General features: G+C 50.1%; 1 long non-coding RNA gene across 2 annotated transcripts; it reads right to left on the reverse strand.

Annotated features, from left to right (window-relative positions):
• Positions 1–223: 223 nt before the first annotated feature.
• Positions 224–20,960, reverse strand: LOC130877962 (uncharacterized). 2 transcript variants are annotated; one of them, XR_009057418.1, is made up of 3 exons: positions 20,723–20,960; positions 8,606–8,753; positions 224–1,023 (listed from the first exon to the last, which is right to left on the reverse strand). It is a non-coding gene; the product is annotated as an uncharacterized LOC130877962 (long non-coding RNA). The 2 variants fall into 2 exon arrangements; XR_009057419.1 differs by having other exon boundaries at positions 20,660–20,960.
• Positions 20,961–25,866: the final 4,906 nt, after the last annotated feature.

Here is a 25,866-nt window from a genome sequence, read left to right on the forward strand (position 1 = left end):
AGGTTTAGATAGCACATGTTGGAATCCCTGAGCACCCCTTGGCAAAGTCCCCTAGGCAAGGCCTCTGTACCCCTCGGATCCTTAGGTTCTCAGTTTGAAAAATGTAGTAACCTACTAGGTGATCTCAAGGATGTTATGTGGACTGCATGCCTCTCTCTCTCTCTCTCTCTCTCTCCCCCCCCCCCTTTCCCTCTCTCCCTCCACTAGACATGAGGCACGTATCTCTGTTGACTCCCAGCAGTAGCTCAGGGGCTCTCTATCTTTCGGGATTTCTGCTTTCTCAAACACCTTCCACACATTTCACAACCAGGGTAGTGCATGAGGCCTTTCCCTACAGTTCCGGCAGGGAAGTCCCAGAGAAAATTCTGGTTGGCCCATCTGGGTGATGTGATTATCTTAACGCCGGGTCTGGGTCTTTCAGAAAGAAGGAAGCTAAAGCCCACAGCAATCTCACGTGGACTCCAGATGTCCAGGGCAGCTTCTGCTGGGAAGAGACGAAGTTTCCGGGGAAGCTGGGAGTCAGGCTGTTAAACGTTCTTCCAGCCTCGTATTTTATTGTCCTTTGCGGTCACGGTGGCAGCACACATTGTCCCAGCTGCTCAAGGACTGGGGAGGACTGTCCTTTGCAGATGAAGCCCTCGTTCCAAGCACCCTGAGTTCAGGCTATCCAGTGTCCTCGCCTCCTGCCGTCACTTGATCAGGTTGGGGGGTTTAATGGTTAATCCTGAGTTGTTTCTTCTGCTCCAGGGTGGGAGGTCCCTCATCTTCCTGGAGAAACATTCTAGAACCTCTGTGTGTTCCTATTCAGTCAGTTCAAGAGGACAGCAAATTCCACAGAGCTAGACAAAGACCTTTGCATGACATCAACTGCTAGAAAATTCCCAGCTCCTGGGGCAATGCTTTCCTCTGCAGCCTCCTCTGGTTGGAGCGGCCGGGGAACTCTCCACCAATGAGCAGCAAGGCTGCAAAACCTGGAACTCTATAGCTTAGCAACGAGCAATCTGGAAGAACTCAGGAATCCATCTGAGGAAAGGGGAGGAGAAACAACGAGAAGGGAATTAGCTAGTAGCCAGGCTGTGGGTTTTATTATTACCTTGGCGGCGAGGCAAGGAACGAACACAGTCAGTGTTGATTACTGCAAGGGCCAGAGAGCAATCTGGACTTCAACTCTGAGGCTCATGGTCCCCCTAACACCAAGTGAGTGCTGTGATAGGGATCTGAATGGAGTTAAGAGAGGGAGACAAAACAGGTACAATCACTGAAAAAGAACCAGATCCCAGATGTCCTGTCAGACCATGTTTTTTCTCTGAGATCATCTTCCATCTTGACGTCAGGTGGCTTGCCAGACAGAAATGGGGACAGGAGGTCCTGGTATGTATGGAGGGTTTCTCTGACTTCAGCTGGAACAGAGATGGTGGTATTGGTGGCACCATTTGATGACAGAATGTCACCCACATGTCACCATCCAGGAGCGGTAAAACAGAAATGACATCAGATATGTGTCTGTCTCTTAGATTGGCAATCTAGGGACATTTTATTTGTATTTTAACAAATAAAGCTTTCCTGAAGTTCAGAGAGTAAAATAGTCACACTGGTCAGCCTTACAGACCAGGCAGTGGTGACACACACCTTTAATCCCAGTAGCCACACTAGTTTGCCATAGAAACCGGACAGTAGTGGTGCACACCTTTAATCCCAGCCTTAGAGAGGAGTATAAGATGGGAGGAGACAGCTCCCATACACAATCCCATTCTGAGATTCCTGGAGGCAGAATCACCATTTGGGAGTGAGGTAGAAGTAAGAGCCAGTGGCCAATTTGAGAGGCCCCAGAGGTGATACATGGGTGGTTCATGGGTGTCACACACATGAATTCCCTAAATTCGAAGGGATCTTGTAAACTGATGTTAATTGGCTTCATCCCGAGTTTGCTTCTTAGAAAAACCCCTTTAGCCACGGCCCTGTCTGTGGAATTGAATGTGAGCTGGGCTTTTCTGCTTTACCGCCTGAATTTCTCAGGACCCCCAACCCTTCAGTCTGAGGTGAGCAGGCAAGCCCACCATCACGCTCCAGGACAGGATGCAATGAAGATAAGCCAGGCGTGGGGCTAATGCTTAAGATCCCAGCACTTAGGAGGCTGAAGTAGGACCTGGAGTTCAAGGCCAGCCTTGGCTACAAAGCATCGTCAAGGCCAGTTTGGGCTACATTAATCCTTAGCAAAACACACACACACACACACACACACACACACACACACACAAGCTAAAAGCAAAAAACAAAACAAAACAAAACTAACCAACCAACAACAACAACAACAACAAACACCACCAACAACAAACACACCTAAAACAAAACCAACAAAAATGAGAAAGCTTCATGGCTGGGGTAGCAGTTAGTACATGCTTGCTTAACACATATGAAGCCTGGGTTCCACCTCCAGCGTCGCAAACTGCGGGTGGTGGCACATCTGTAACCCTAGCCCAGCACTCTGAAAGGAGAATCAGGAGGATCAAAAACTCAAGGTTATCCTCAGTTACACAGCAAATCTGAGGCTAGCCTAGGGTACATGAGGCTATGTCTTAAAAGAAAAAATGTCAGCTTTCCTTGTTACAAGGAAATTTCTTCTTCCTGAGGAAATTGAACCAGCTGCTGCTGTTGGCCCACTCTGTGTATGAGAGAGGGCACTTGAACTATATGACCTTTCTTTTTCATTTTACAAATGGAGTTAGGAAGGTTTTTGGCCTCTTGGTAGCTCTAATTTCCTGCTTGATCAGTACACAGGTGGCGGGGCATCGTGGGGAGGAGCCATGGGCTGCCTGCCAGAGTGGTCCTGAGCAGATGCTTCTCCCCAAGTCCGTGCCTTGTTTCTCAGATGCGAACAGCAGGGGAAGGTGCCCTGTGCTGGCACAGCAGGGGAACGGTGTTAACAAAGAGCCGGGTGGGAGTTGTGCTGGCTCCACAGGAGCCAGGTTGTTTAAGTTGGGGTGAGAGGACAGCCTGGCCTTACATTTCTCAAGGGTGTTTTGAAGCTCGTCAGGATCACCCTTTGCCCCTGAGATGAGGTCCTTATAGACATTGCTCTCTTGATACAGAGCTATTGAGTTAGCTGGGGCTTTGTGTGTGTGTGTGTGTGTGTATTCAGGTGCGTGAATGTCATGTTGTATAAGTGGAGATAAGACAACCTTGGGTGTCACTCCTTGCCTGCCTTTCATCTTGTTTGAGACAGGGGCTCTTTTGTTTTCCTCCGGGTACCACAGGCCAGCTAGCCCTCTGCTTCCCTTTTCCCCTGGAGAAGCGTTGGGATTATTGATGTGTGCTCTACTGTACTCAGCTTTCCGTGACTTCTGAGATCCAAACTCAGGTCCTCATATTTGTGCAGCAAGTGTTTTACCCACTGAGCATCCCCCCACTGAGCATCCCCCCACTGAGCATCCCCCCACTGAGCATCCCCCCACTGAGCACCCCCCCCACTGAGCATCCCCCCACTGAGCATCCCCCCACTGAGCATCCCCCCACTGAGCATCCACCCACAGAGCATCCCCCCCACTGAGCATCCCCCCACTGAGCATCCCCCCCACTGAGTATTCCCCCCCACTGAGCATCCCCCCACTGAGCATCCCCCCACTGAGCATCCCCCCAGCCCGATCCCTTTGGATTCTATTGCCCTCACAGAAGAGGTCCAGAAAGGGGAAAGGTCTTGGCATTAAGTGGTGGGGTCAGAATTGGAACACGCATGGTTCAGGGACTGCCCCCACCCCAGCTGGCCACGCCTCCTTGGTGACTATGCAGGAAGGTCCAGAGAGTGTGGCCAGGAGGGCGTTGCTGTGAAAATCCATGTGGGGAGGCTCCAAAGGGAGCGTTTGGGTCCTGACATGATCCTGGCAGCCTGGCATAACCCTAGTGGAGGAATGTAGCTTCTGAATGCCGGTCCTTACTAGTTGCCATGGAGATGTATCCTAAGCCTGCTCCCCATGTTCATCCTGGAGATGCAGTGGTAGAGAGGGGAACTGTGATGGGTGTTCTTGGTTGTCAACTTGACTACATCTGGCACTAACTAAAACCCAAGTAGTTGGAAACACCTCTGAGGGACATTTTTCTTAGTTAAATCACTTGAAGTGGCAAGAAGCACTTCTAATCTGGATCTTTGAGGTGAAAAGATTTACCTTTAATCCAGATCTTTTGAGGTGGGAAGATCACCTTGAATCCGGGCCACAGTTTCTGTAGCAGCCTATATAAAGGAACTGGAAGCAGAGAGCTGGCTCACTCCTTGCCTGCTTGCTTTCGCTCTCGCCAGCAGTCCATTCCTTCACCGGCATTAGAGCCCACTTCTGGATTCCACAGTCTACCAAAGACCAGCTGAGATATCAGCCTCATGCATTGAACAACTGCTGGACCTTCTGGTAGACAGCCATGGTCAGGTTAGCTGGACCACAGTCTGTTAGCCACTCTAAGAAGTTCCCTTTCTATGTGTGTGTATGTATATATGTATACATATAATTAAATATATGTGTGAGTATGTATGTATGTGTGTGTGTGTGTGTATATATATATATATATATATATATATATATATATATATTTCTGTTCCTTTCCTCTAAAGAACTCTAACTCATAATAATCTGATATCCTTGAGAGGTCAGGAAAAAAATAATTTTCCCTTTATCCCCTTTTTTTTGTGTGCGTATGTGCAGAGGGAATGCTTGTGTGTGTGTGCAGAGGGAATGCTTGTGTGTGTGTGCAGAGGGAATGCTTGTGTGTGTGTGCAGAGGGAATGCTTGTGTGTGTGTGTGTGCAGAGGAATGCTTGTGTGCAGAGGGAATGCTTGTGTGCAGAGGGAATGCTTGTGTGTGTGTGCAGAGGGAATGCTTGTGTGTGTATGTGCAGAGGGAATGCTTGTGTGTGTGTGTGCAGAGGAATGCTTGTGTGCAGAGGGAATGCTTGTGTGCAGAGGGAATGCTTTGTGTGTGTGTGCAGAGGGAATGCTTGTGTGTGTATGTGCAGAGGGAATGCTTGTGTGTGTGTGTGCAGAGGAATGCTTATGTGCAGAGGGAATGCTTGTGTGTGTGCGTGCAGAGGGAATGCTTGTGTGCAGAGGGAATGCTTGTGTGTGTGTGTGTGCAGAGGGAATGCTTTGTGTGTGTGTGCAGAGGGAATGCTTGTGTGCAGAGGGAATGCTTGTGTGTGTGTGTGCAGAGGAATGTGTATGTGCAGAGGGAATGCTTGTGTGTGTGTGTATGTGCAGAGGAATGCTTGTGTGTGTGCGCAGAGGGAATGCTTGTGTGTGTGTGCAGAGGGAATGCTTGTGTGTGTATGTGCAGAGGAATGCTTGTGTGCAGAGGGAATGCTTGTGTGTGTGTGCAGAGGGAATGCTTGTGTGTGTATTTGCAGAGGAATGCTTGTGTGCAGAGGGAATGCTTGTGTGTGTGTGTGTGTGTGTGTGTGTGCAGAGGGAATGCTTGTGTGTGTATGTGCAGAGGAATGCTTGTGTGTGTGTGTGCAGAGGGAATGCTTGTGTGTGTGTGTGCAGAGGAATGCTTGTGTGCAGAGGGAATGCTTGTGTGTGTGTGTGCAGAGGAATGCTTGTGTGCAGAGGGAATGCTTGTGTGTGTGTGTGCAGAGGGAATGCTTGTGTGTGTATGTGCAGGGCGAATGCTCATGTGTTGCGGGGAGTGAGCCGCTTGTTCTTCCCAGCTGCCCGGCTAGCTTAGCCCAGAAACAATCACACAGAAACTGTATTAATAAAATCTCTCCTTCATCCATTAACTCTAACTTCTTATTGGCTACCTTTTATATTAATTTAATTCATTTCTATTAATCTGTATATCACCATGAGGTCGTGGCCTACCAGAAAAGTTTCAGCATGTCTGACTCTGGTGGAGGCTCCATAGCATCTCCCTGACTCTGCCTTCTTCCTCCCAGCATTCAGTTCTGTCTTCCCCACCTACCTAAATTCTGCCCTGCTATAGATCCAAAGCAGTTTCTTTATTCATTAATGGTAATCACAGCACACAGAGGGGACTCTCACATCAGTTGTGGAGACGAGAGGTACGTGCTGGGTGTTTTTCTTGATCACCACCTGATTTTTTGAGGCAGGGACTCTGCTCAGCTGGCTGCCTCTTGGGTCACACACTGATGTAAAAGGCACACACTCCAGTGCTGAGGATCCAAACTCAGATCCTAAATTCCTGCAGCCAGCCTCACCACCTGAGCCGTACTTACTCCTGTTGTTAAAGGCTTCAAGCACACACACGGGAGTGGGAAATAGGGTAAATTCATGCATATAAACCACCCAGAGCAATTTACAAACATCAACATATATCAGACTCCAACAGAAAAAACACTCTGCCACCATTTCCCTGGAAAATGAGCAGTAGTGTGTTAATGTGAGTGAAAACATGGTCCCCCTACTGTTCCTGGGGTCTCACGAGTGTTTCTTTCACAGTTGCATGAACTCAGAATCCAGAGAGGGCTCAGATGTCACAACAGGTCACGCTGGTTACTTCCCCCTAATTTCCACACAGTCCACTCACCGTTTGTTTGTTGAAGAGCTCAGACCATCTTATGGTTAACTGGAGTCTGGATTTTGTTCATTTTTGACCACATAAAGTGGCACATGTCTGACTCCCGTGTTCCTTACACACTGGTACTCAGATGTGGAAGCCCCGGGGGCAGTCTCACATTCCATTCAAAGATGACATCTGACATCCCATCTCCAGGAGCCTAGCAGCTGCTGGTCATTGTCCCAACCCACTGTTTTATTAGAGATCGTAAAACAGTGCACACTTAGCTTTTGCAGGCTGAGGGGAACACTTCATAAACAGTGTCAGTGTGGGGCTGGGGTATGGTTCAGAAAGTGGGGGGCCTAGCGTGCATGAGGCCTGGCTGTGCCCCACTGCTGTGTAACAAAAATGGCGGCCATTCCTAGGATCCCACTAGGAGGTGGAGGCTCACCAGCTCAAGGCTGGGGCTGGTGAATCGACTTGGTGCTAAACTGTTTGCTGTAGAGCACAGAGGTCTACGTGTTGATTTCAGAACCCATGCAAAACCAGGCAGGTCACCGTAATCCCAGCACTTGGGAGGCACAGTCAAGGAACCCCCAGGGCAAGCTGACCAGCCAGACCAGTAGAGACAGACCCTTCTCTGTATATAAGGTGAATAGCAGACATAAACCTCAGGCCTCTGATGTGCATACCAGTATATACATGAACCAACACACATGGGAACCTGTATACATGCATGTATACATATGAACCAACACGCATGAGAACCTGTATACACATGCATGTACAGACATGAGCCAACACACATGGGAACCTGTATACACATGCACACAGAAGTTCCAAGTCATTCTTGGCTACAGAGTAAGTTTGAGGCCAGTCTGATCTACATGAGATCCTGTGGTCAGTGCTGTGATGTCTCAGCAAGGAAGGAAGAGCAAGACCAGGGCAGCTCTGCCATCTGAGCCATTTGCTTGGTCTCAGCCCTGGCCGGTTCATTCCAGCTGTGAAATCTCTGGGCCTGCAGTAAGCTCCAGCACTTTCTCTGCCCATCACAGTGATCAGAATTTGTCAGCCCACTCACAGATCTAAACCAACGCTAGAACACTCTAGGGAATCCATTATAAAAAATTGTATTTTAAAGATAGGGTATCACTCTGTAGCCCAGATAGACCTGGAACTCATTATGTAGCCGAAGCTGTCTTCAAATTTACAATTCTTGGGGCTGGAGAGATGTCTCAGCAGTTAAGAGCATTGCCTGCTTTTCCAAAGGTCCTGAGTTCAATTCCCAGCAACCACATGGTGGCTCACAACCACCTATAATGAGATCTGGTGCCCTCTTCTGGCCTGCAGGCATACACACAGTCAGAATATTGTATACATAATAAATATATAAATAAATAATAAAAACTCACAATCTTCTTGCCTCATTTTCCTGAGTGTTTTGATACAGGCATACAGCAACACCCTTAGCTAAATGTATTTCAAGGAATCTAATTTAACACCAATCACAGGAGGCTAGCAGCTTCCATTTTGGACAGCTCTTCTCTAGAAAACCCCTCACCTACTATGCTTACACATCGTAAAATAGGGACTAATGAGCTGTTTCAGTAGGAAACTGGGTGGATCAGATCATGTATGTAAAGGCCGGGGCACACAAGCCCCCATAAAATGTTTATGTCTATTCTCAACATCAACTTGACACACTTTAAAAAAACAGAGGCAAAAATAATAAAAAAATAAAAAAAAAAAAAAAAAAAAAAAAAAACAGAGGCAAAAATTCCAGAGAAGTCCATGGAAAATATCCTTCATTACAGAGGAATGGAGGCAGCGAAAGCTTCAGGTTACGAGGACTTGACTTCATCACAGGCCCAGCGGTGGCTCAGTAAACTAAGCAATCACTCCAAAGAACGTGTTACTTTACTTCCCTGCTTGGAATAGTTTCAGGCTGATTGTTTCATGAACGTGAAGCAGAAAGGTGAGCGGTGCCCATTTCCCTCACTCCATCTCCGGAAGCACACTTGCCTGGCAGCAGGCAGGTTATCAAGCCCAGAGGAGCCCTTTTCCAAGCTTGGCTTTGCTAGATCCCACTGAGGTTCCGGCGGCTTTACCTGCAGCCACACCGTAGCAGTATAGGGCAGCGTGGTGCCGTGTGGGCAGCCCTCTCTCTGGCGCTGCCGCCCTCAGGGGCTCTCTGCGGCCTTCCTGTCTTTACAGCAGAAGTTCTTCCCCTAGAATCTCGGCATTGGAGGTGTCAACCTGGGAACATATTTGTGTAGAATTAAAAAGAAGAATATGTTTTGAGCATGTTTAACTCCTAACTATGCTAAAGAAAGAAATACCGACTGCCACAATGCTACTGACTCCAAGTTTTCTGGCTCACCTCCTCACTTACTCACTTACTGTAACCTAGACTTCCAAGTTGCTGAATGGCTAGTCTTAGAAAGCTACACGGGTGACCTTGCAGCCATGGCCACCCGGCCACCCAGACACCCAGGCCTACTCTTAAAGTCCACTTATCTGAGAATACAGTGCTTCTGTTGGAGGGAAAAGCTGCCAGAAACAGGGACCTTACGTGTTCATTCTTGAGGGGCAGTGAGTCATACAACATTTCTGGAGGGCACCAGGGAATCAGCGCAGAACTTAAAATGCCACAGATGCTCTGAGGGAGACATTCCACTTCTCGGGTTTACACTAACAGCACTTGCACCAAGGAAAGTGTGTGTTATCACAGTCAAGTCCCAGAGGTGACAGAAATGCTGGCCAGCAGGGGGGTGCGGGGTGGTACTGGAATGGACTGGTCCTGAAAACTGCCTCACCAGGGTACTCAGCCACACCCTGACCTTCTCTTCATGAGAAAACAAAACAAAACAAAGGGCCCTTGATCTTGCCCATAAAATTTATATCAATTGTACAAAGCACAAATGGTGGCACTTCCTTTGTGTGTGCAGATACGTGTATGTGTAGAGGCCAGAGAACAACTCTGAGTATTCCTCAAGTCCTGTGCAGCTTGTTCTTCTGAGACAGGATCCTCTTACTGATCTGGACTCTCCAGTTAGACTAGACTGTTTGGCCAGCAAGCCTCTGCCTCTCCAAAGCTGGGTTTACAGGCATACACAACACACACACACACACACACACACACACACACAGAGCTGTTTACCTGGGCCCTAATTGAACTTGGGTCCTCAGACTTGAAACCACTTTACAAACTGAGCCATCCCTCCAGCTTGGTGGTTACTTCTCAGAAGGTGAAGTTGGACTTAGAGTAAAATTTTCATTTATTTTGCATGTGTATTTGTGAATGTGCACATGCATGTGCTATTGGCACATACCACAGCACACATGTGGATATCAAAAGAGAACCTGCGGGAGTCAGCATTCTCCTTCCACCATCTGAATCCAGGGATGAACTTGAGTCATCAGACCTGAGGACGAGAGCCTTTGTCCACTGGGCACTGGAGGAAGAGTGCCTTTGTCCACTGAGCACTGGAGGACGAGCGCCTTTGTCCACCGGGCACTGGAGGACGAGCGCCTTTGTCCACCGGGCACTGGAGGACGAGCGCCTTTGTCCACCGGGCACTGGAGGACGAGCTCCTTTGTCCACCGGGCACTGGAGGACGAGCGCCTTTGTCCACCGGGCACTGGAGGACGAGCTCCTTTGTCCACTGGGCACTGGAGGACGAGTGCCTTTATCCACTGAGTCCCTCACCAGCCCCTTTATTCTCTTCTGTATTATCTTTTTTATTTTCTTTTTTTAACCATAAAGATTACATTTTGTTTATGCGTCTCCTGGGCACCCACAGGTTCAGATTCTTGCATCTGCTGCATCTTCTTGTTCTGCTCACACCCTGCGCTGGCTCTGCCATTGCACTTCAGACTCCACCCTGAAGTGGTGGTTTCACCCTGAATCTGTGAGTGACACAGCTGCTCTGGCCTCACCCAGGGCCCCCCACTTCTCGTGCTACACTGTCCTACTCTAGATTCTCTCTGGTTCCCCTATCCTCTCCAAATCCCACCCAGTGAAAGTTTGAGACAAAGAGAAATGTTAAAATGTCAGGGTCAGAGAGATGGCTGGCAGTAAAGATTATGCCTTGCAAACATGGGGTTCTGAGTTCGGATCCTTGGGACCCATGGAAAAAGCTGAGCATGGTGGTGTACACCAGTGTCCCACAATGATGACATAGGAGACACCTGTGTCCCACAGTGATGATGTAGGAGGCAGAGGCAGGCCGACCCCTGGAAGCCCTCAGACCAGATAGCCCAGCTCGGCTTGATAAAGTTCTAGGTCAATGAGAGTCTCTTAAAGGAGAGGCAAAAGTCATGTGAAGACCCACATGTGAGGCTGTCCTTAGACTGCCACATGTGTACTGTGCACACATCTACCACAGCCACATGTGCACACACACAAACATGAAAAAGAGGCAAAGAGATGACTCAGTGATTAAGACTGCTTACTGCTCTCTGGTTCAAGGCCCAACACAGCAGAACATTGACTATGACCTATAATCAGAAGTTCAAGTCCAGCCTGGTTACATAATGAGTTCCAGGCCAGCCTGGACTAAAGACTGTTTCAAAAAGGAAACCAACCTAATACACCAAACGCTGGACTGATGAATAGAAAAATTACCCTGGGCCCAGATGTATAAACTACCAACAGCAGAAGAGTGACCACTTTGAAGTCTGTCATGCCCAGGCAGGACAGACTAACTTGCAAAATAAAATGTGGGGCCCTGGTTCCAAAATCATTAAGTTCAACACAGCAATACCACAAGACTGACCCAAGTGTGGACCCCAGGCCTTTGGGCACCAGTCCAAATCTAGTCTCAACTGGCTTGCCTGCCAGGGCAGTATCTATCAGCACATCTCTGCAGGGCTCTGAGCCCCCATCTCATCCTCCTCCAGCTGATGAGGTCCCCCTGAGGGGTAGAGAGGCTCTTGTGTAACATTCATCGTGGGGAGAGACCCTGCAATGTCCCTATGCCATCTGTCAGCCGGATGGGCAGCTAGATCTGACTTCTAATGACGTCATACCCAAGGCTCACACAGCACACCTTAAGTGCTGTTCTGGGGTCTGTACTGATGTGTTTACCTCATTCCCACTACTACCCCACGTCTGTCTTTCTAGTATAGACAGGGAAAACGAGCAACAAAGAGCATTGTCACTTGCTAGAGGTTATAAAAGCAGTCCCTAGAAGGGTCCAAATTCAAATACAGAACAGTTAGACATTTGTATTTTTTGTTGTTACTGGGTTTGTTTTATTTGAGACAGAATCTCGCTATGTCCCAGTTGGCCTAGAGCAAACTGGCCTTGAATTTCTGTCTTCTAAGTACTGGGATTTCAAGAGTGCCAACCATGCCTGGTGCTGTCTGTGTTTCCACGTTGCTGTTGGAAGCGGGGTCACACACCACCATTCCTATGGCAGCAGAACACTGACCATTCAGCAGGGAGTGTTTGCCCTTACACAGGGAATCTATTTCTTTGCTTTTTCTTCCATCTTGTCCCCTTCAAGGGAGGAACCTGTGTGTGTAGGCACTGCATCTTACACAGTATTGGATCTCCAGAACCTGACTCTGTGCGTGGCATAGTGGGCCCTCAGCAGACACCTGAGAGGGAGGGAGGGAGGGAGGAAGGGAGGGAGGGGTGAGATATCCAGCTTGATCCAGAACCCACAGTCACAGCCTCTAAAGTCCAAGCCCACATGGCTTACAATTGTGTCTTGAGGCTGGGGGAAGCTCAGTTGGTAAAGTGTTTGCACAAGGACCTAAGTTCGATCTCCAGGACCCATAAAAAGCAGCCTGGTGTGGGCTCATCTTTATAACCCTGTACCAGGGGTGGGGTGAAGACAGAAGAACCCCTGGAGCCTGCTAGCCAGACAGCCTCACTCAATCAGTGATCTCTGGGTTCAGTGACAAACTCTGCCTTTAAAAAAAATGTAAAGAGTGTCCAAGAGAGGGGGAACCACAGAGAGAGACAGGCATACACAGAGAGACAAAGACAGAGAGACATACACAAACTTGTTTTATTAGCAAGGCATGATGCTGTAGGCCAATGCCTACAGAGGTCAAAGCACAGGGATTTCTGCAAGTTCAAGGCCAATCTAAGCTACGGTGTGAAACCCTGTCTCAAAAAAAGTCCAGAAAATTCTCCCGGTGTGTGGGTGGAAAGGTGTGTCAGAGGTGCCCCTAGGGCCCTGCCCTGTCTTAGCAGGTGTGTAAGGTCAGAGCACAGTGTGCTCTGGCAGCTGTCTGTACCTTCCCCAGCTGGCCAGCCAGTCCTCTCTGGCATCTCCACCCTATGACACAGCATAAAGAGTAACCAGAGTTGGCCCCTTTCTGGGGCCTGCTGTTTCCCTTCCTACCACCCCAGGGTTGGCTGGAAGCTGGCATTTGAGCCCAGTCCAGCGTACTCTGGTCCTTTGAAGTGGCACCCTTGAAGGCCAAGAGCAGTAGGGTGCCCCTGCCTCTCCTGTTGCCTTGTGCATGAACGTTCTTCCTGGTGACTGTCACAGAGGGCCCAGAGAAAACAAGTTTATAGAGGAACCAAACCAGGAAGGGGGCAGAGGGGTGTCACCAGTGTGGGACTGCATGTAGCGGCCTCGGGGACAGTGAGCCTGGGAAGTGGCTCTGCCTCGTTGTGTGGGTCACACCCAGCACGCAGCATTGTCAGTTGTGCTGAGTTTGAATGTTAGCAATCTCTGTAGCCTCACCACGCTCACACCAACCAAATGGGGAACCCTAGAAAACAGGAGTTTGAAGTGTTGACCTAGGACACCTCACAGACAATGGTGCTGGTTCTGCCTTCCACACACTACAGTCAGGGAGGCAGGGGTAGGCAGATCTCTGTGAGTTTGAGCCCAGCCAAAGCTACATATGCGAGACCCTGTCTCAAAAGGGGGGAGGGTGTAAGAAGAAGAAATGCTCTCATTTAAAAAAAGTTTCTTGTGAAACATTCCCACCCGAAGGGGCAACCAAACAGCTGCCTTAACTAAAATTTAATGTGCAGAGGATTAGCATAAATATTTGCATATTCATAACTATCTGTATAACCCATCCCTTTAGACACAATTCACTTAAAAACACCTAATGGGAATGTATAAGGGACTTGGAGAAACTTCTGCTTAAGCCATGGGTTTCAGGTGTGAGGTACTCGGGCCCGGCTGTGACTGAATCCCAGAGCTTGGGCTAAGCAAGTTGCTTCCAGAAACCATGGCTGCAGCAACTGCTGCTTCTCTGAGTCATCTGCATGCATTCGTAAGCATTAGTGCCCATACTAATTAGTTCTGTAGGCACTGACCTCCTCATTCCTTCAAAGATCTTCAGAGTTTGTGATTTTGATCTCATTACATCCTTGGCTATATCCAAGAAACTCTGAAGGTTCAGAGAGCACAGGCCCTCCGCTGGCAAGATGAGAAATTGAGGCAGAGTGGGAGTGTCCTGTTTCTGGGAGCTGGCAGGCAAGGGCTTCCCATCCCCACCCCACCCGCAGTGAAGATCCTAGAGCCCTGCAGGGACCAGGCCTGCCAAACTGGAAACTCTTGTTTTAACCCTGCGTCCTCAGGGGCTAAGGCTGACTGCAGCCCTAGTCAGCCTTTTCCCAGGCCTGAGCGCGGCAAGGGGAGATCCACCCCAGAAGTCAAGGAGCTGGGGCAGAGGCTCAGGGAACACCTCTTCTTCGGAGTTGTTGGCAGCTCTCGGAGCTGCGGTCTTCCTGGCCCAGGGACCCCCGAGGCATACTGCAAGAGCAATAAGGATTTTTAGGGGCATTATGATAGTGGAATGGAAACATTCTGCCCCCAAAAGTCCCTCATTTTCCCTGCGGTAACCAACCAGCTGGCAGGAAGTGAAGGCTCTCAGAGGCACCAAGAGCCAAAACTAAAAAGGAAAAAAATGCAGAAAGTTAAAGCAAACTTCAGACAAGTGAATCTTTTAGGGGGTGTGGTGCCAGGCAATCTCCCAGGAGCCTCGGCATCTGTGCGGCAACTGACTAGATGTGTTTCTAGGCAGAAGTTTCCATACAGACATGCTTCACTGCACGTGCAGGGAGCCAGGCATCGGAGACCCCCACTCCACCCAAGCAGGCTCCAGAAATGACCACGCAGACGATGTCCTAAAGTGGGTACACACAGGGGCCTGCCCTGTTTACCCCAAACATCAAATATTCATTCCTGGCCCTCGCTGATGAGCTAGGAGAACAAGTGATCCATCAGGGCCCCTCTTCCTGCATTACGGGAGAGCGAGTCAGTTGCCTTGGAGACTGGAAATACCTAGGTGAGGTTCCATGGCTGACCCATGAAGGGTGAGGGCTTAGGGAAGGACCCCTGGGCATTTACAGCTGAAGGGACGAAGTCACCATGAATGTCCACACAGCCCTTGGGGTCTGGCCACTAAAGTTTGGGAAAGAAGAAATTCACAGCAATATCATCCCCAAGCCATTTGACCTTCGAGGTTTCTACTGGGGGTGTCCTACCAGGCCAGTTAGCACCCAAGGGCTTTATAGGGTTAACCCATCCTCAAAGGTTGCTCTCAGCAGTCTGACATAGCACACTGGGCCACCTCAGAGAAGAGGCTACTGAAAACAGCTGGGCTGATGGAAGTGGGATGAGAAGCCTTCCCAACACACTCCCAGGATTGGCTGCATGGCCCCAAAGCCCTGGTGCAGCCTCCAGGCACGTGGGCCAGGCCATGAGAGTGCCATTCCAGCTCTAAGCATGTGACAGCCAGTAACTCAGCCCAGAGCTCTCCTTCCAGGCAAGCACCTAACACACTCTCCGGTGAACCTGAGGCTAAATGTGGCCTGGCCTACGACCCCCGCTTGGGTCTTTTGATTTGTCACACTGAGATACGTTGAGGAGCCCATGAGGCCCTCCTGAGGCCTGGAGTTCAATTCCTAGGGCCAAATGAGAATCCCAGGGGTTCAGCTGATGCACAGCTGGACCCAGCGTCCCAGCGCAGGTGGATCTGCCAAAACTGAGCAGGTCATACACACCCTCCCTGCAGGGTTTCGGCCAGCAGATCCACCCAAGCCTCACACTCAGCCTGTATCAAGGTGGCTCAGGCGTTTCTTTGCCCACATGGCCCTCCCTCTATGTCCTCAAACACCCCGTAGCCTTCTCCCCAGTCTAGGTCCACAGCTCTGCCTCTTTAGGCCTCGGCAGAGAACACTCAACTCCCAAGAGTAACCAGGCTGCTTGGCTGGGGGAGAGATTGGCAAAGGATTCCATAGTAGCTGATATGGGTCACAGGGCACCCCAACCTCCCTCACCATCCCTGGGCAGCAGCAAGGCTTTTTACTTGGCTAAAAAAGTACAACTCTGTACTGGAATTTTCTAGAACTCTGTGTGCATTCTAGAAGCTAAGAGCAACGGCTTCACGAGCTTCTTTCTGAGAGGAACCTTCCCCGGAGTCCACAAGCTTGAGCCTCGCGGGGTCTCTGAGAAGACCCCTCTGGGGACCCAAATATCTGCTTCCTCACTAAGCTGCTTCTACCCAGACCCCAGGCAAAAGCCCTCCAGGCCACTGTCTGGAGCTTGTTTGGGCTCTAGTCACGGCAATATGGTCATGTCTGGGCCCCAGTTGGCAGCAGACCAGGCTGTCTTGGGCACTGATGCCAACAGGCCCCAGGCACCTCTCTCATGGATGGTTCTAGCAGGGGAGGCCCATTTGCTGATGTCTCTGAACTTGGATACCAAGTTCAGCCCCGCACCTAGGGTGGGTCTCCGCAGGAGCTTGCCTAGGCCTGTGCCTGTGTTCTCCAACTCATCTTCCAGGGCTCTCCCTGGGCATCACTACCATTGCGTCCTCCAGGGTATTGTCCCTTCCTGTCACAGTGCATGAAACACTGAGGGGAAGTGAACTTTGTGGGTCTGCACAACTCGAGTGTCCTTTGTGAGGGCAACGACGAAAGATCAGAAACTTTGTCATTATCTGCCCATGTCTCCGCGGCTACGGACTATGATGCTGCAGCAGAATACTGGCAGCTTCGGAAAGAAACCAGGAGTTGCCTGGGGGTTTAGCCTGGCATGGGGTGAACAGAAGAACCCCAGAGTCTGTTGTTCCCTTTCCCCCAAGCCTCTTGCACATCTACGTCTGTCCCTGAAAAGTCTCCTCTGTTTATAGTGTGCTTTGTGTGGGGCATGGGTGAAAGGGGTTCATTTTCATCTTGTTCCAAATCTGAGAAGTAAGAAGGACTTCAGGTTAGAATGGTGGGTGAAGAAGACAGTCCAACACCTAAGACCATCGACATCTTTTCCTCTGTGTGTGTTATCTGACAAGTGGTTCTGAAGTGGGGACTTGTGTGCCTGACTCATTTCCATCTTCAAGCCTAGGATAGTCATTTACTATCCCAGAGAGCTCCAAGCTTACCTGACCTGGATCTTCCTGTTGCTTGTTGGTTTATTTCCAGTGTTAGGGTTGAGTCCAGGTCCTTATGCACCTCAGGGAAGAGTTCTATCTCTGAAACACTCCCCCAAACCTTCTTTCAGCTAGAAGAGGGATTTCCCAGCTTCCATTGGCTTGAGTCACGCGTGCACACTTAGTTTTGAAGGGCACGTCCCTTCTAGCTCACCCTAGTCATACACTATCGACTTATTTTCTGTTGAAAGTTTCCCCTGTACAACATATATATTGCAAAGGACTAAATTCAAAGTTGCTCATCCCCTCTGCACCCCACCCTGCTCTAAATCCACACTCCTTGCATGAGCAAGGAGCTGAGGTGGTGGGAAGTAGTGACTGCTTCATGGAGTTTCACACAGGCAGGCCAAAGGAGAAACACCTAAATGTATTCCAAGTATTCAACAGTTCCTTGCTGGATTTTTTTTTTCTTATTGGCAGGAGAGGGAAGCTGGGTGGTAGCTAGAACATGTAAAGAATCTGCACTGCGTTGCTGGATTCGTGACTGTGACCGCTCACTGCACAGCACGGGTTTATAATCTCTGTGATCTCTCGCTGCACAACACGGATTTATAATCTCTGTGATCTCTTGCTGCACAGCACAGATAGCTCACTGCACAACACGAATTTATAATCTCTGTGATAGCTCACTGCATATCACGGATTTATAATCTCTGTGATCTCTCGCTGCACAGCACAGATAGCTCACTGCACAACACGAATTTATAATCTCCGTGATAGCTCATTGCATAGCACGGATAGCTCACTGCACAACACGGATTTATAATCTCTGTGATAGCTCACTGCACATCACGGATTTATAATCTCTGTGATCTCTCGCTGCACAGCATGGATTTATAATCTCTGTGATAGCTCACTGCACAGCACGGATTTATAATCTCTGTGATCTCTCGCTGCACAGCACGGATTTATAATCTCTGTGATAGCTCACTGCACAGCACGGATTTATAATCTCTGTGATCTCTCGCTGCACAGCACGGATTTATAACCTCTGTGATAGCTCACTGCACAGCACGGATTTATAATCTCTGTGATAGCTCACTGCACAGCACGGATTTATAATCTCTGTGATCTCTTGCTGCACAGCACGGATTTATAATCTCTGTGATAGTTCACTGCACAGCACGGATTTATAATCTCTGTGATAGCTCACCGCACAGCACGGATTTATAATCTCCTCACCACACTACTTTACTTGTTTGCAAACTTTGGTTGGGGGCGGAGAGCAGTTTGTTAAATATATTCATAATTACATGTGTGGACGCACAGAGCTGAATGTAAACACTGCTTCATGCTTTGGGCATGCTCACCTTAAAACAGGAATTGACTCCCATTTAATACTAAATTCTGCCTGACTTTCTACATTTTTAACAATTCCATAATTTCCATTTTCAGCTTCCTCACCTCCATGCCAGCTCATGATCTGAGCTCAGCATCTGGTGCCCAGACTCACTCATTCACAGAATACACTCTCTTTGTACAAGTATCATTAAAGGCTAATTTGGTGAAATTATTTAGCAGAGTGGATAGGAGCTGGCCGTCGGTGCTGAGTCAGCAAAACACAAACAGAGCTCACATGTGGCCATCACCTACGGGTGAGCCACAGCACCACCATGGACTCTTGGAAACAAGGAACTCTGGAGGGGCCCAGGCAGCACAAATGTCATCTATGGTCCATGTGTTACAATGAGTGAGCAAGTCACTCAATCTGCTCTCAGGGACTCAGTTCAAAAGCTATTGAGTGGTCTATTCCCGGCTGTGAACACTTAATTTAAATTCAGGCTTGCAAATAGCTCAGGGTGTATAAATGCATATATGGTGTGCTGTGTTTACCCAACAGAGGGCAGAGGTGTGTGTGGTGTGTGTGTGTGTGTATGTGTGTACACTGAGGTGACCGTCCTGACAGGGACATTTGCTCCCTCTGCCTTATAAACGTCTCCTGAATTCATGGTCCAGACTTTCTTACAAAATGCTTTGTTCAGTGTGGAGTAGCAAAGAATTACAAATTCGTGAATCCAGGTGGAAGCAAACAGCTGGTTGCTTGCTCCTTTGACAGAGGTAAACCGAACTCTCATAGCATTGTGGTTTATCTCAGTGGAGTTTAAGGGTTTCAGGCTAAGAAACAGATCCCATGTTTCCTACTGATCTTGTCCCCCAAAAGGCCCCATGAAGCCTCGAGGGGCATGTGTGTAGAGCCCGTACTTCCCCATTCTGCTATCTCTTGGCCTCTCAAGGACATGGCAGATTTGTACTGAGAACAGAGTTAGATAAGAATACCTCCCACCCCAAGACATCCTTTCCCCTTGATCAAAGAAGCCAGCCTTCCTTCTCTGCGGGATTTAGTTTCAGATCCTGGGGTGTTGGCCTTCCCCGTCCAGCGGCTGCCAGGGCCTGAGGGCTTTGCAGTTAGGATGACCCCAAAAGCGGGACTTTGTGGGCCAGTTGGATAAAACACAAACTCATCTCGCCCTCAAAACCCCGATTCTGGGCCCACAGCCTCGGGAGCCTCTTTTCTGAAGTGAACCCCTTTGTGGGTGTAGTTCCCAGCTCCCGGCAGGCTTGCCTTAGAGACAGGGTTCGGGAGAAGGCAGGATTACTAAAAATGCCTGCCTCTTACTGCTGGAAGGAAGTTCATCTCCCCCAAAGCCAGGGGGTCGCTGTGGAAAGAGATACTGTCCCACACAATCAGGCCTGAAAACATTCCAGCAAATGCCAGGACCCCCGCAAAGTCCTTTACCAAGCATAAATCCAGTGTTTGAGGAGTCTAGAATACCCCACCCCATCCTACCTCTAGCTAAATAAAGTTCCATTTATGCCCTTAATTGTCGCTCATTAAAGTCAAATTTGCTGCTTAGTCCAGATTGAGAGAAATTATTTCCGTCTTTAATAGCTCAATTAGCTTTCGTGTTCCCAAGAGGACACCATTCCAAGCGCACCTTTTCTCCCCATTTTAACCCCCTCCCTTTTTCACAACTTCTTCTAAAAATAAATTATAAATATGGATGTGTTCTCAGAAGAGGTGAGCGGCACATTCCTCTGTTCCCCTTGCTGGGACTGGAAGCGCAAGAAACCAGAGCCGCCACTCCCCACAACCCGAATGGCTACGTCTTTTTTTTCCTAACCACCTCCCAAGTTGGTGTCGTTTCAGTCCCAGACATTCGGATCCTCACCCCGAAACCTAGTTTTGATCTATTTATTTTACTCCAGTCGAGCTAGGCTACAGCCAAAGCGCTAAGGCCAGCTGCTCCTAGAGGGAGCCCCCCCCCCAACTTTATCTAGGGGAAGGTGGTAAGCTGTTCCAGACTCTCGGGGACCTCCAGCGCGCCCTGCCAGCTGTGTCCCCGGACGCACGTGGAGTGTCGGGATCGGCGGGGAGCCAGCAGCCTTGCTCTGCGCCGCATTGATATCGGGGTAACGCAGCAAGTCAGTTTCTTGAATAGGTTTTCCGGGGTGGGGGCGGGGTGGCTGGTTTCCCACCTCATGGTTCAACTCCAAGCCCCAGCTTGAAGGAAGTGGGAGCCGCTTCGTTCCCGTCCCACCTCCTGGCCTCACACACGCCCCTCTGGGGAAGGGGTTCGGGTGGGGTTAGCGTATCCAGCCGCTAGGGTGGTGGCAGTCAGACAAGCATCGAGAGCTGGGTCCTGGGACGAGTCGAGCGCGAGCCCCCGCCTCCACCTCCCTGTTCGGGTCCCCACCCACTCAGCCCGGCAGACAGCCGCCCCGCACCCTACTCCCCAGGCCTGAGCACCCACCTGCGGCGCTCCCCCACCCCAGTCCCGGGCAGGGAGCAGTGCAGGAAGAGCCAGGGCACTCACCGCGCCTCCTCCTGGGTGCAGGGAGCCCCCACCCCCCCGAGGCGGCGCCTTCGGCCCCGGCCGGAGTGCGCGGGGCGGGGTGCGCCCTGGGGCCCTGTAGCCTTTCCGCACGATCCTCTCGGCTGCACGCAGGGACTAAGGAGGGTGAAGGGGGACTTCCAGAAACAAAAAGCAAAACCCAGCCCCCTCCCCAACCATGCTCGGAGAGACTGGCTTTCCTGCAACCCAGAGCAGCGCGCCGAGCCCACGGGGCTGCACCCGGCCTCCGCGCCTGCTACAAAGCCGCGCCCCCGCCCGGGTGCCCCCCCTGTCCCCCCCCGTAGCCGCCCCGGGGCGGGGGCAGGGCCGGCAGGGGGTTGGCCATACTAGGGAGGCGGCTACTCTCCAGCCCGGCCCGGGAGAGGACTAGAGCTTTCCAGCTGAGCTAGTCCGCCCCAGAGGCTAGGTGGGTGGGGGTGGCTGGGGGCTACCTTCCTAGAAACCCTTTCCAGATATAGTCCGCGGACACCCGCATTCCTAGAAATGCGGCCCGGGCCACGTCAGTGGCGACCCTTGCGGGGATTGCGGAGAGGGACACAACAGATCGCAGGGCTATCCATACTTGGGGAGGGAGAAGACTCCCCACTTCTAATGTGCCAAGAGAGGAAGATGACACTGTGCCTCCCTTGGGGAGACTGAGGTGTTGAAGTGGGGAGCAGGCAGAATTCCAGGGATCCTTGAACTGGAGGTGGGAGTTGCCGGGGTGCCCGAAATGGGGAGGCATCCACTTAAGATTCAGACCCGCCCTCGGCTCTGCCCCCTTCTTTTGGGTACTCCCGGTGCCTGCCGCAGGGAGCGCCTTTCGCCCCTCCCCCAGCTTTCAGCAACCCCCCCCAACCACACACACACACACACACACACACACACACACACACACACACAAGCAGGCAAGCTCCCCCAGCTCTTCCGCCCACTCCTCGTCTATCCCAAATCTCCTTATGAGGTGACTGCCGTGCCTTGGAAGATTCCCAGTCTACAACATTTCAAGGGTGTGCTCCACTCAGTTCCCGAGAGTTACTCGCCAGACTAACCCATCTTCAGACCCAATCGCAAAGTTGAGCTTTCTCCTTCCGAATTGACCGTCACTCTTGCGGCTCCAGGCTCTGGAAATGGGGTGGGGCACAAAGGGCACACATTCTGCCTGCGAAGTACTGACCTCTGGTGCTGTCCCCTGACTTCCAAAAGGTGCTTTTGGTTTCAACATTAGGGAGTTTGCCCCAGCTCAGGCGGTTCCTGAAGTCGCCCTCGCATACCCCTACCCAAGGATCCCTAGTACCGTTGCAGAGGCCACCACCCCTCTTGGTCAAAGAGGATCCGAATAACTGAGACACTCCTTACACTCCTTGTCCCTTTCCACAGCCCAGCTTCTCTGCGCGAAAACGTGACTGGACTGAGTTTCCCGGGATCATAAAAAATGTATTTGCTGTCCTCTGTTGGCCAGCGGTTGTCACACTCTGAAAAGCACGAGAGAGAGAGAGAGAGAGAGAGAGAGAGAGAGAGAGAGAGAGAGAGAGAGAGAGAGAGAGAGAGAGAGAGAGAGAGAGAAGCCAGTCAGCGCCCTCCCTTCGCTTTAGTGGTACAACATCAGGACTGTGAGCCACTGGTTCTGTGGCGCTTGTCCAGAGGGTGCTCCAGAAGGCAAGGAAAGTTGGGGATACACGGACCTCAAAGAGTGGCTTTTCCAGTAGCAAACTGGAAAGCACATTTGACAAAGGGAGACAGGTTGGATTCCTCCTACAGTGAAGGGCTTGATCACTGCTAACTGCCCCTTTAATCTGAGAGCCATACATTGTATCACCTTACAGACAGGGAGACTCAAGCTTCCAGATCAGTGACTTCTCCAAGTTACTGGTACTTGACTTCTATGTGGCAGGAGGTACAGTGTGATTGGTGGTGATGACTATCCAGTGGCCCTTGTCTAGGCTTGTAGACCCAGGCTGCCTTGGGTCAGGGGACTGAGGTCGTCTCTGGTGTGCCTCTTTGTGAAGTTCATAGAGAAACAGCTGTGTTCTGTTCTCCGGGGCGCTGTCCAGCTGTGCAAACCCTTTGACACTGGGACCCAGAACTGTCATCTACAGAGATCATGCTCTGTGCCACCCAGTAAAACAATCACATACACAAATCTTGTGTGTGTGTGTCAAACTGTGTTCATAGCTATCCTTGGCTACATACAGACTGTGAGTCACAGGTTGGACACCCCTAGAGCCTCTCTGGGCCTCAGTTTCCCCATCTGTAAAGTGGGAGCATCTGTAAAGAAGCCGTACGCCTGTGGTGGAGATTTAAAAAGAGGCTCTCCATTAAGAGTTCTGAGAGAAACCATTGCTCATTAATTGTGCTCGATTGTATTCCCTGGAGGGCGGGAGAGAAGAGGGGAGATGCAGGCCAGTAGGGAGGAGGAGCCACAGCCCTGTCTGAAGCTCAGATGACTTTCTTCTGCTATAGAAGTGCCAGTGTCCTGCTGGGACAGCCATGCTCCCTGTGTTTGAAGCTGCGTGATTTACCCTGACACTCCAATTTGGGTCCTGCCTGAACCCAAAGAGTTAGCTGGTTGGATACAGGAGGGCAAAACAGGCTCTGGTGGGCCATGTATGGTGGGTGATGTATAGTGGATCATGTATGATGGGGCCATGTGGGGTGGGCCATGTGGGGTGGGCCATGTAGACTTCACCATAGGCTGGGGACACCTGGCTTTTCTCTTGTAATTAACCCCCTTAAAAGATGCCCCCCAGATCTGTTAGAGTTCCTCCCGTTCCAACCTAGCTCAGCTGCCCATAATTAGGCAAGTGATAGATCTGAGATCCAGTTAAGCACTGTTGCCATCAACATACACGGGAAACAACTTGCTATTTGACTTGAAGCCCTAGAAACCCACGCAGGTCTTCTTCCAGGAAGGCGTTCCACTTGTTGGCCCTGTGGTGACACCAACACTCAGCCGCATCCATGGAAAAGCTGCAAAGGGCCTTGAAACCCCAGAGAATCACAGCCACCTGAGCCACCGGGACAGTCCTGGGCTGGGGAGAGAGGGTGAGCACGGGACTCTCGTTTCTCTGGGTTTTCATGGGGCCTGAGGGAAGGCGACAAAGCGTGACTCGTTACTATCAGGTGCCAAGACTCTCAGGATAAAAAAAATATAAACTTCCAGGGGCCAGATGACTGAGCAGGTAAAGGCAGCCCTGGGGCCTCTCTGGTCCTCAGTTTCCCCATCTGTGCCATAAGCTCGCGGTGTGACACACAAACAGAAGAGAGAAGCCTGTGGTGGAGATTTCAGAGGAGGCTTCCCACCAGGAGTGCTCAGAGAAACCTTACTCATTGCTGGAGCTTGGTTGCATTACCCAGAGAGGCTTGAGCGGAAATGAGGAAGGGGAAGATGCCAGGCCAGTGGGAAAGAGGAAAGCAGGCAGGCCTGACTGCCAAGCCTGCTCCTACAAGTTGTCCTGAGCGTACATGCATAAACACACACACATAGACACACGCAGACATACACTCACAATACATACATTCACACAGACACACACATAGGCGCACATACAGATATACAGACACATTTTTTTTTAAATGAAGCTGCCAGTTTTTTTTTTAAATATTTATTTATTATGTATACAATATTCTGTCTGTGTGTATGCCTGAAGGCCAGAAGAGGGCGCCAGACCTCTTTACAGATGGTTGTGAGCCACCATGTGGTTGCTGGGAATTGAACTCAGGACCTTTGGAAGAGCAGGCAATGCTCTTAACCACTGAGCCATCTCTCCAGCCCCACAGACACATTTTTTTACACACACACACATACACTCACACAGACACATACACAGATATACATACATGCACACACAGAAATGTAATAAAATCCCTACATTTCCAAAGCAAGCACAAAAACTATGACATAAACCTGAGGCAAGAATAATCTGAATTCAAACAGCCTGGGTAACTTAGTGAAGTCCTGCCAGAAACTACACAGACAGCTTGCTAGGATGTCAGCACTAGCAAGGCCTGTCCTCAACACTGAACTAAGTTATTGTGCAATGCAGGGAAAAGTTTACACTGAACAAATGTAAGTGAATAAGAAACAACATGTAAACACATTGCAGTGAAGCTGCTTGGACATGGGTGGGGGGTCAGGATAGAGAGAAACAGATTCTTGGTCCTTCTAATAGGATCTTGGGATGCAGTTTGAAGGGGACATGAAAACTGTTCTTTTTACCCCATCAGAAGGCTGTGCCCACCCTTGTGAAATCCATGTGTCTTAGGGCATTATTGCTGTGAAGACACCATGACCACAGCAACTCTTAGAAAGGAAAACACTTGCAGCTCACAGTTCAGAGGTTTAGTCCATATCACCATGGTGGGGCACAGCGGCACATGACGGAGTGCAGGCAGACATGTTGCTGGAGAAGGAGCTGAGAGTTCTACGTCTTGATCTGCAGGAAGCAGAAGACCTCAAAGCCCACCCTCACAGCGACACACTTTCTTCAACCACACCTCCTAACAGTGTTTTCTATGGGGACTATTTTCTTTCAAATAATCACACCATGGGAGATAATGTTAAGAATCTAATCCAGGAGCTGGGGGTGTGGCTCAGGGTTAAGGTGCTTGCCTGGCATGCATGAAGCCCTGGGTTTATTCCCAGTATCACATAGACAGGGTAAGGTAGCACATGCCTGTAATCATAGTATTCAGAAGGTGGAGGCAGGAGGATCAAGAGTTCAGGGTCACCCTCTGCTACAGAGCAAGTTTAATGATGGCCTGGACTACAGCAGATCCTGTCTTTAAAAAAAAAAAAAAAAAAAAGCCTGGCAATGGTGGTGCACGGCTTTAATTCCAACTTTCAGGAGGCAGAGGCAGGCGGATCTCTGTGAGTTTGAGGCCAGCCTGGTCTACAAGAGCTAGTTCCAGGACAAGGACCAAAGCTACACAGAGAAATCTTGTCTCAACCCCCCCACACACCCAAAAGATCAAAACAAACAAACAACAACAAAAAAACCTCTTTGTAAATCTTGGACCACATTACTCTCACAGATTAGGCCTGAAGTCCCCCAAACCGGAAGAGTCTGCACTCTGGACTCCCTCTAGGGATTGGAAGAGTCCTTGCACCTGCCTGTGGGGGTGCT

Source organism: Chionomys nivalis, chromosome 7 (assembly GCF_950005125.1).
Source record: "Chionomys nivalis chromosome 7, mChiNiv1.1, whole genome shotgun sequence".
Lineage (NCBI taxonomy): Eukaryota > Metazoa > Chordata > Mammalia > Rodentia > Cricetidae > Chionomys > Chionomys nivalis.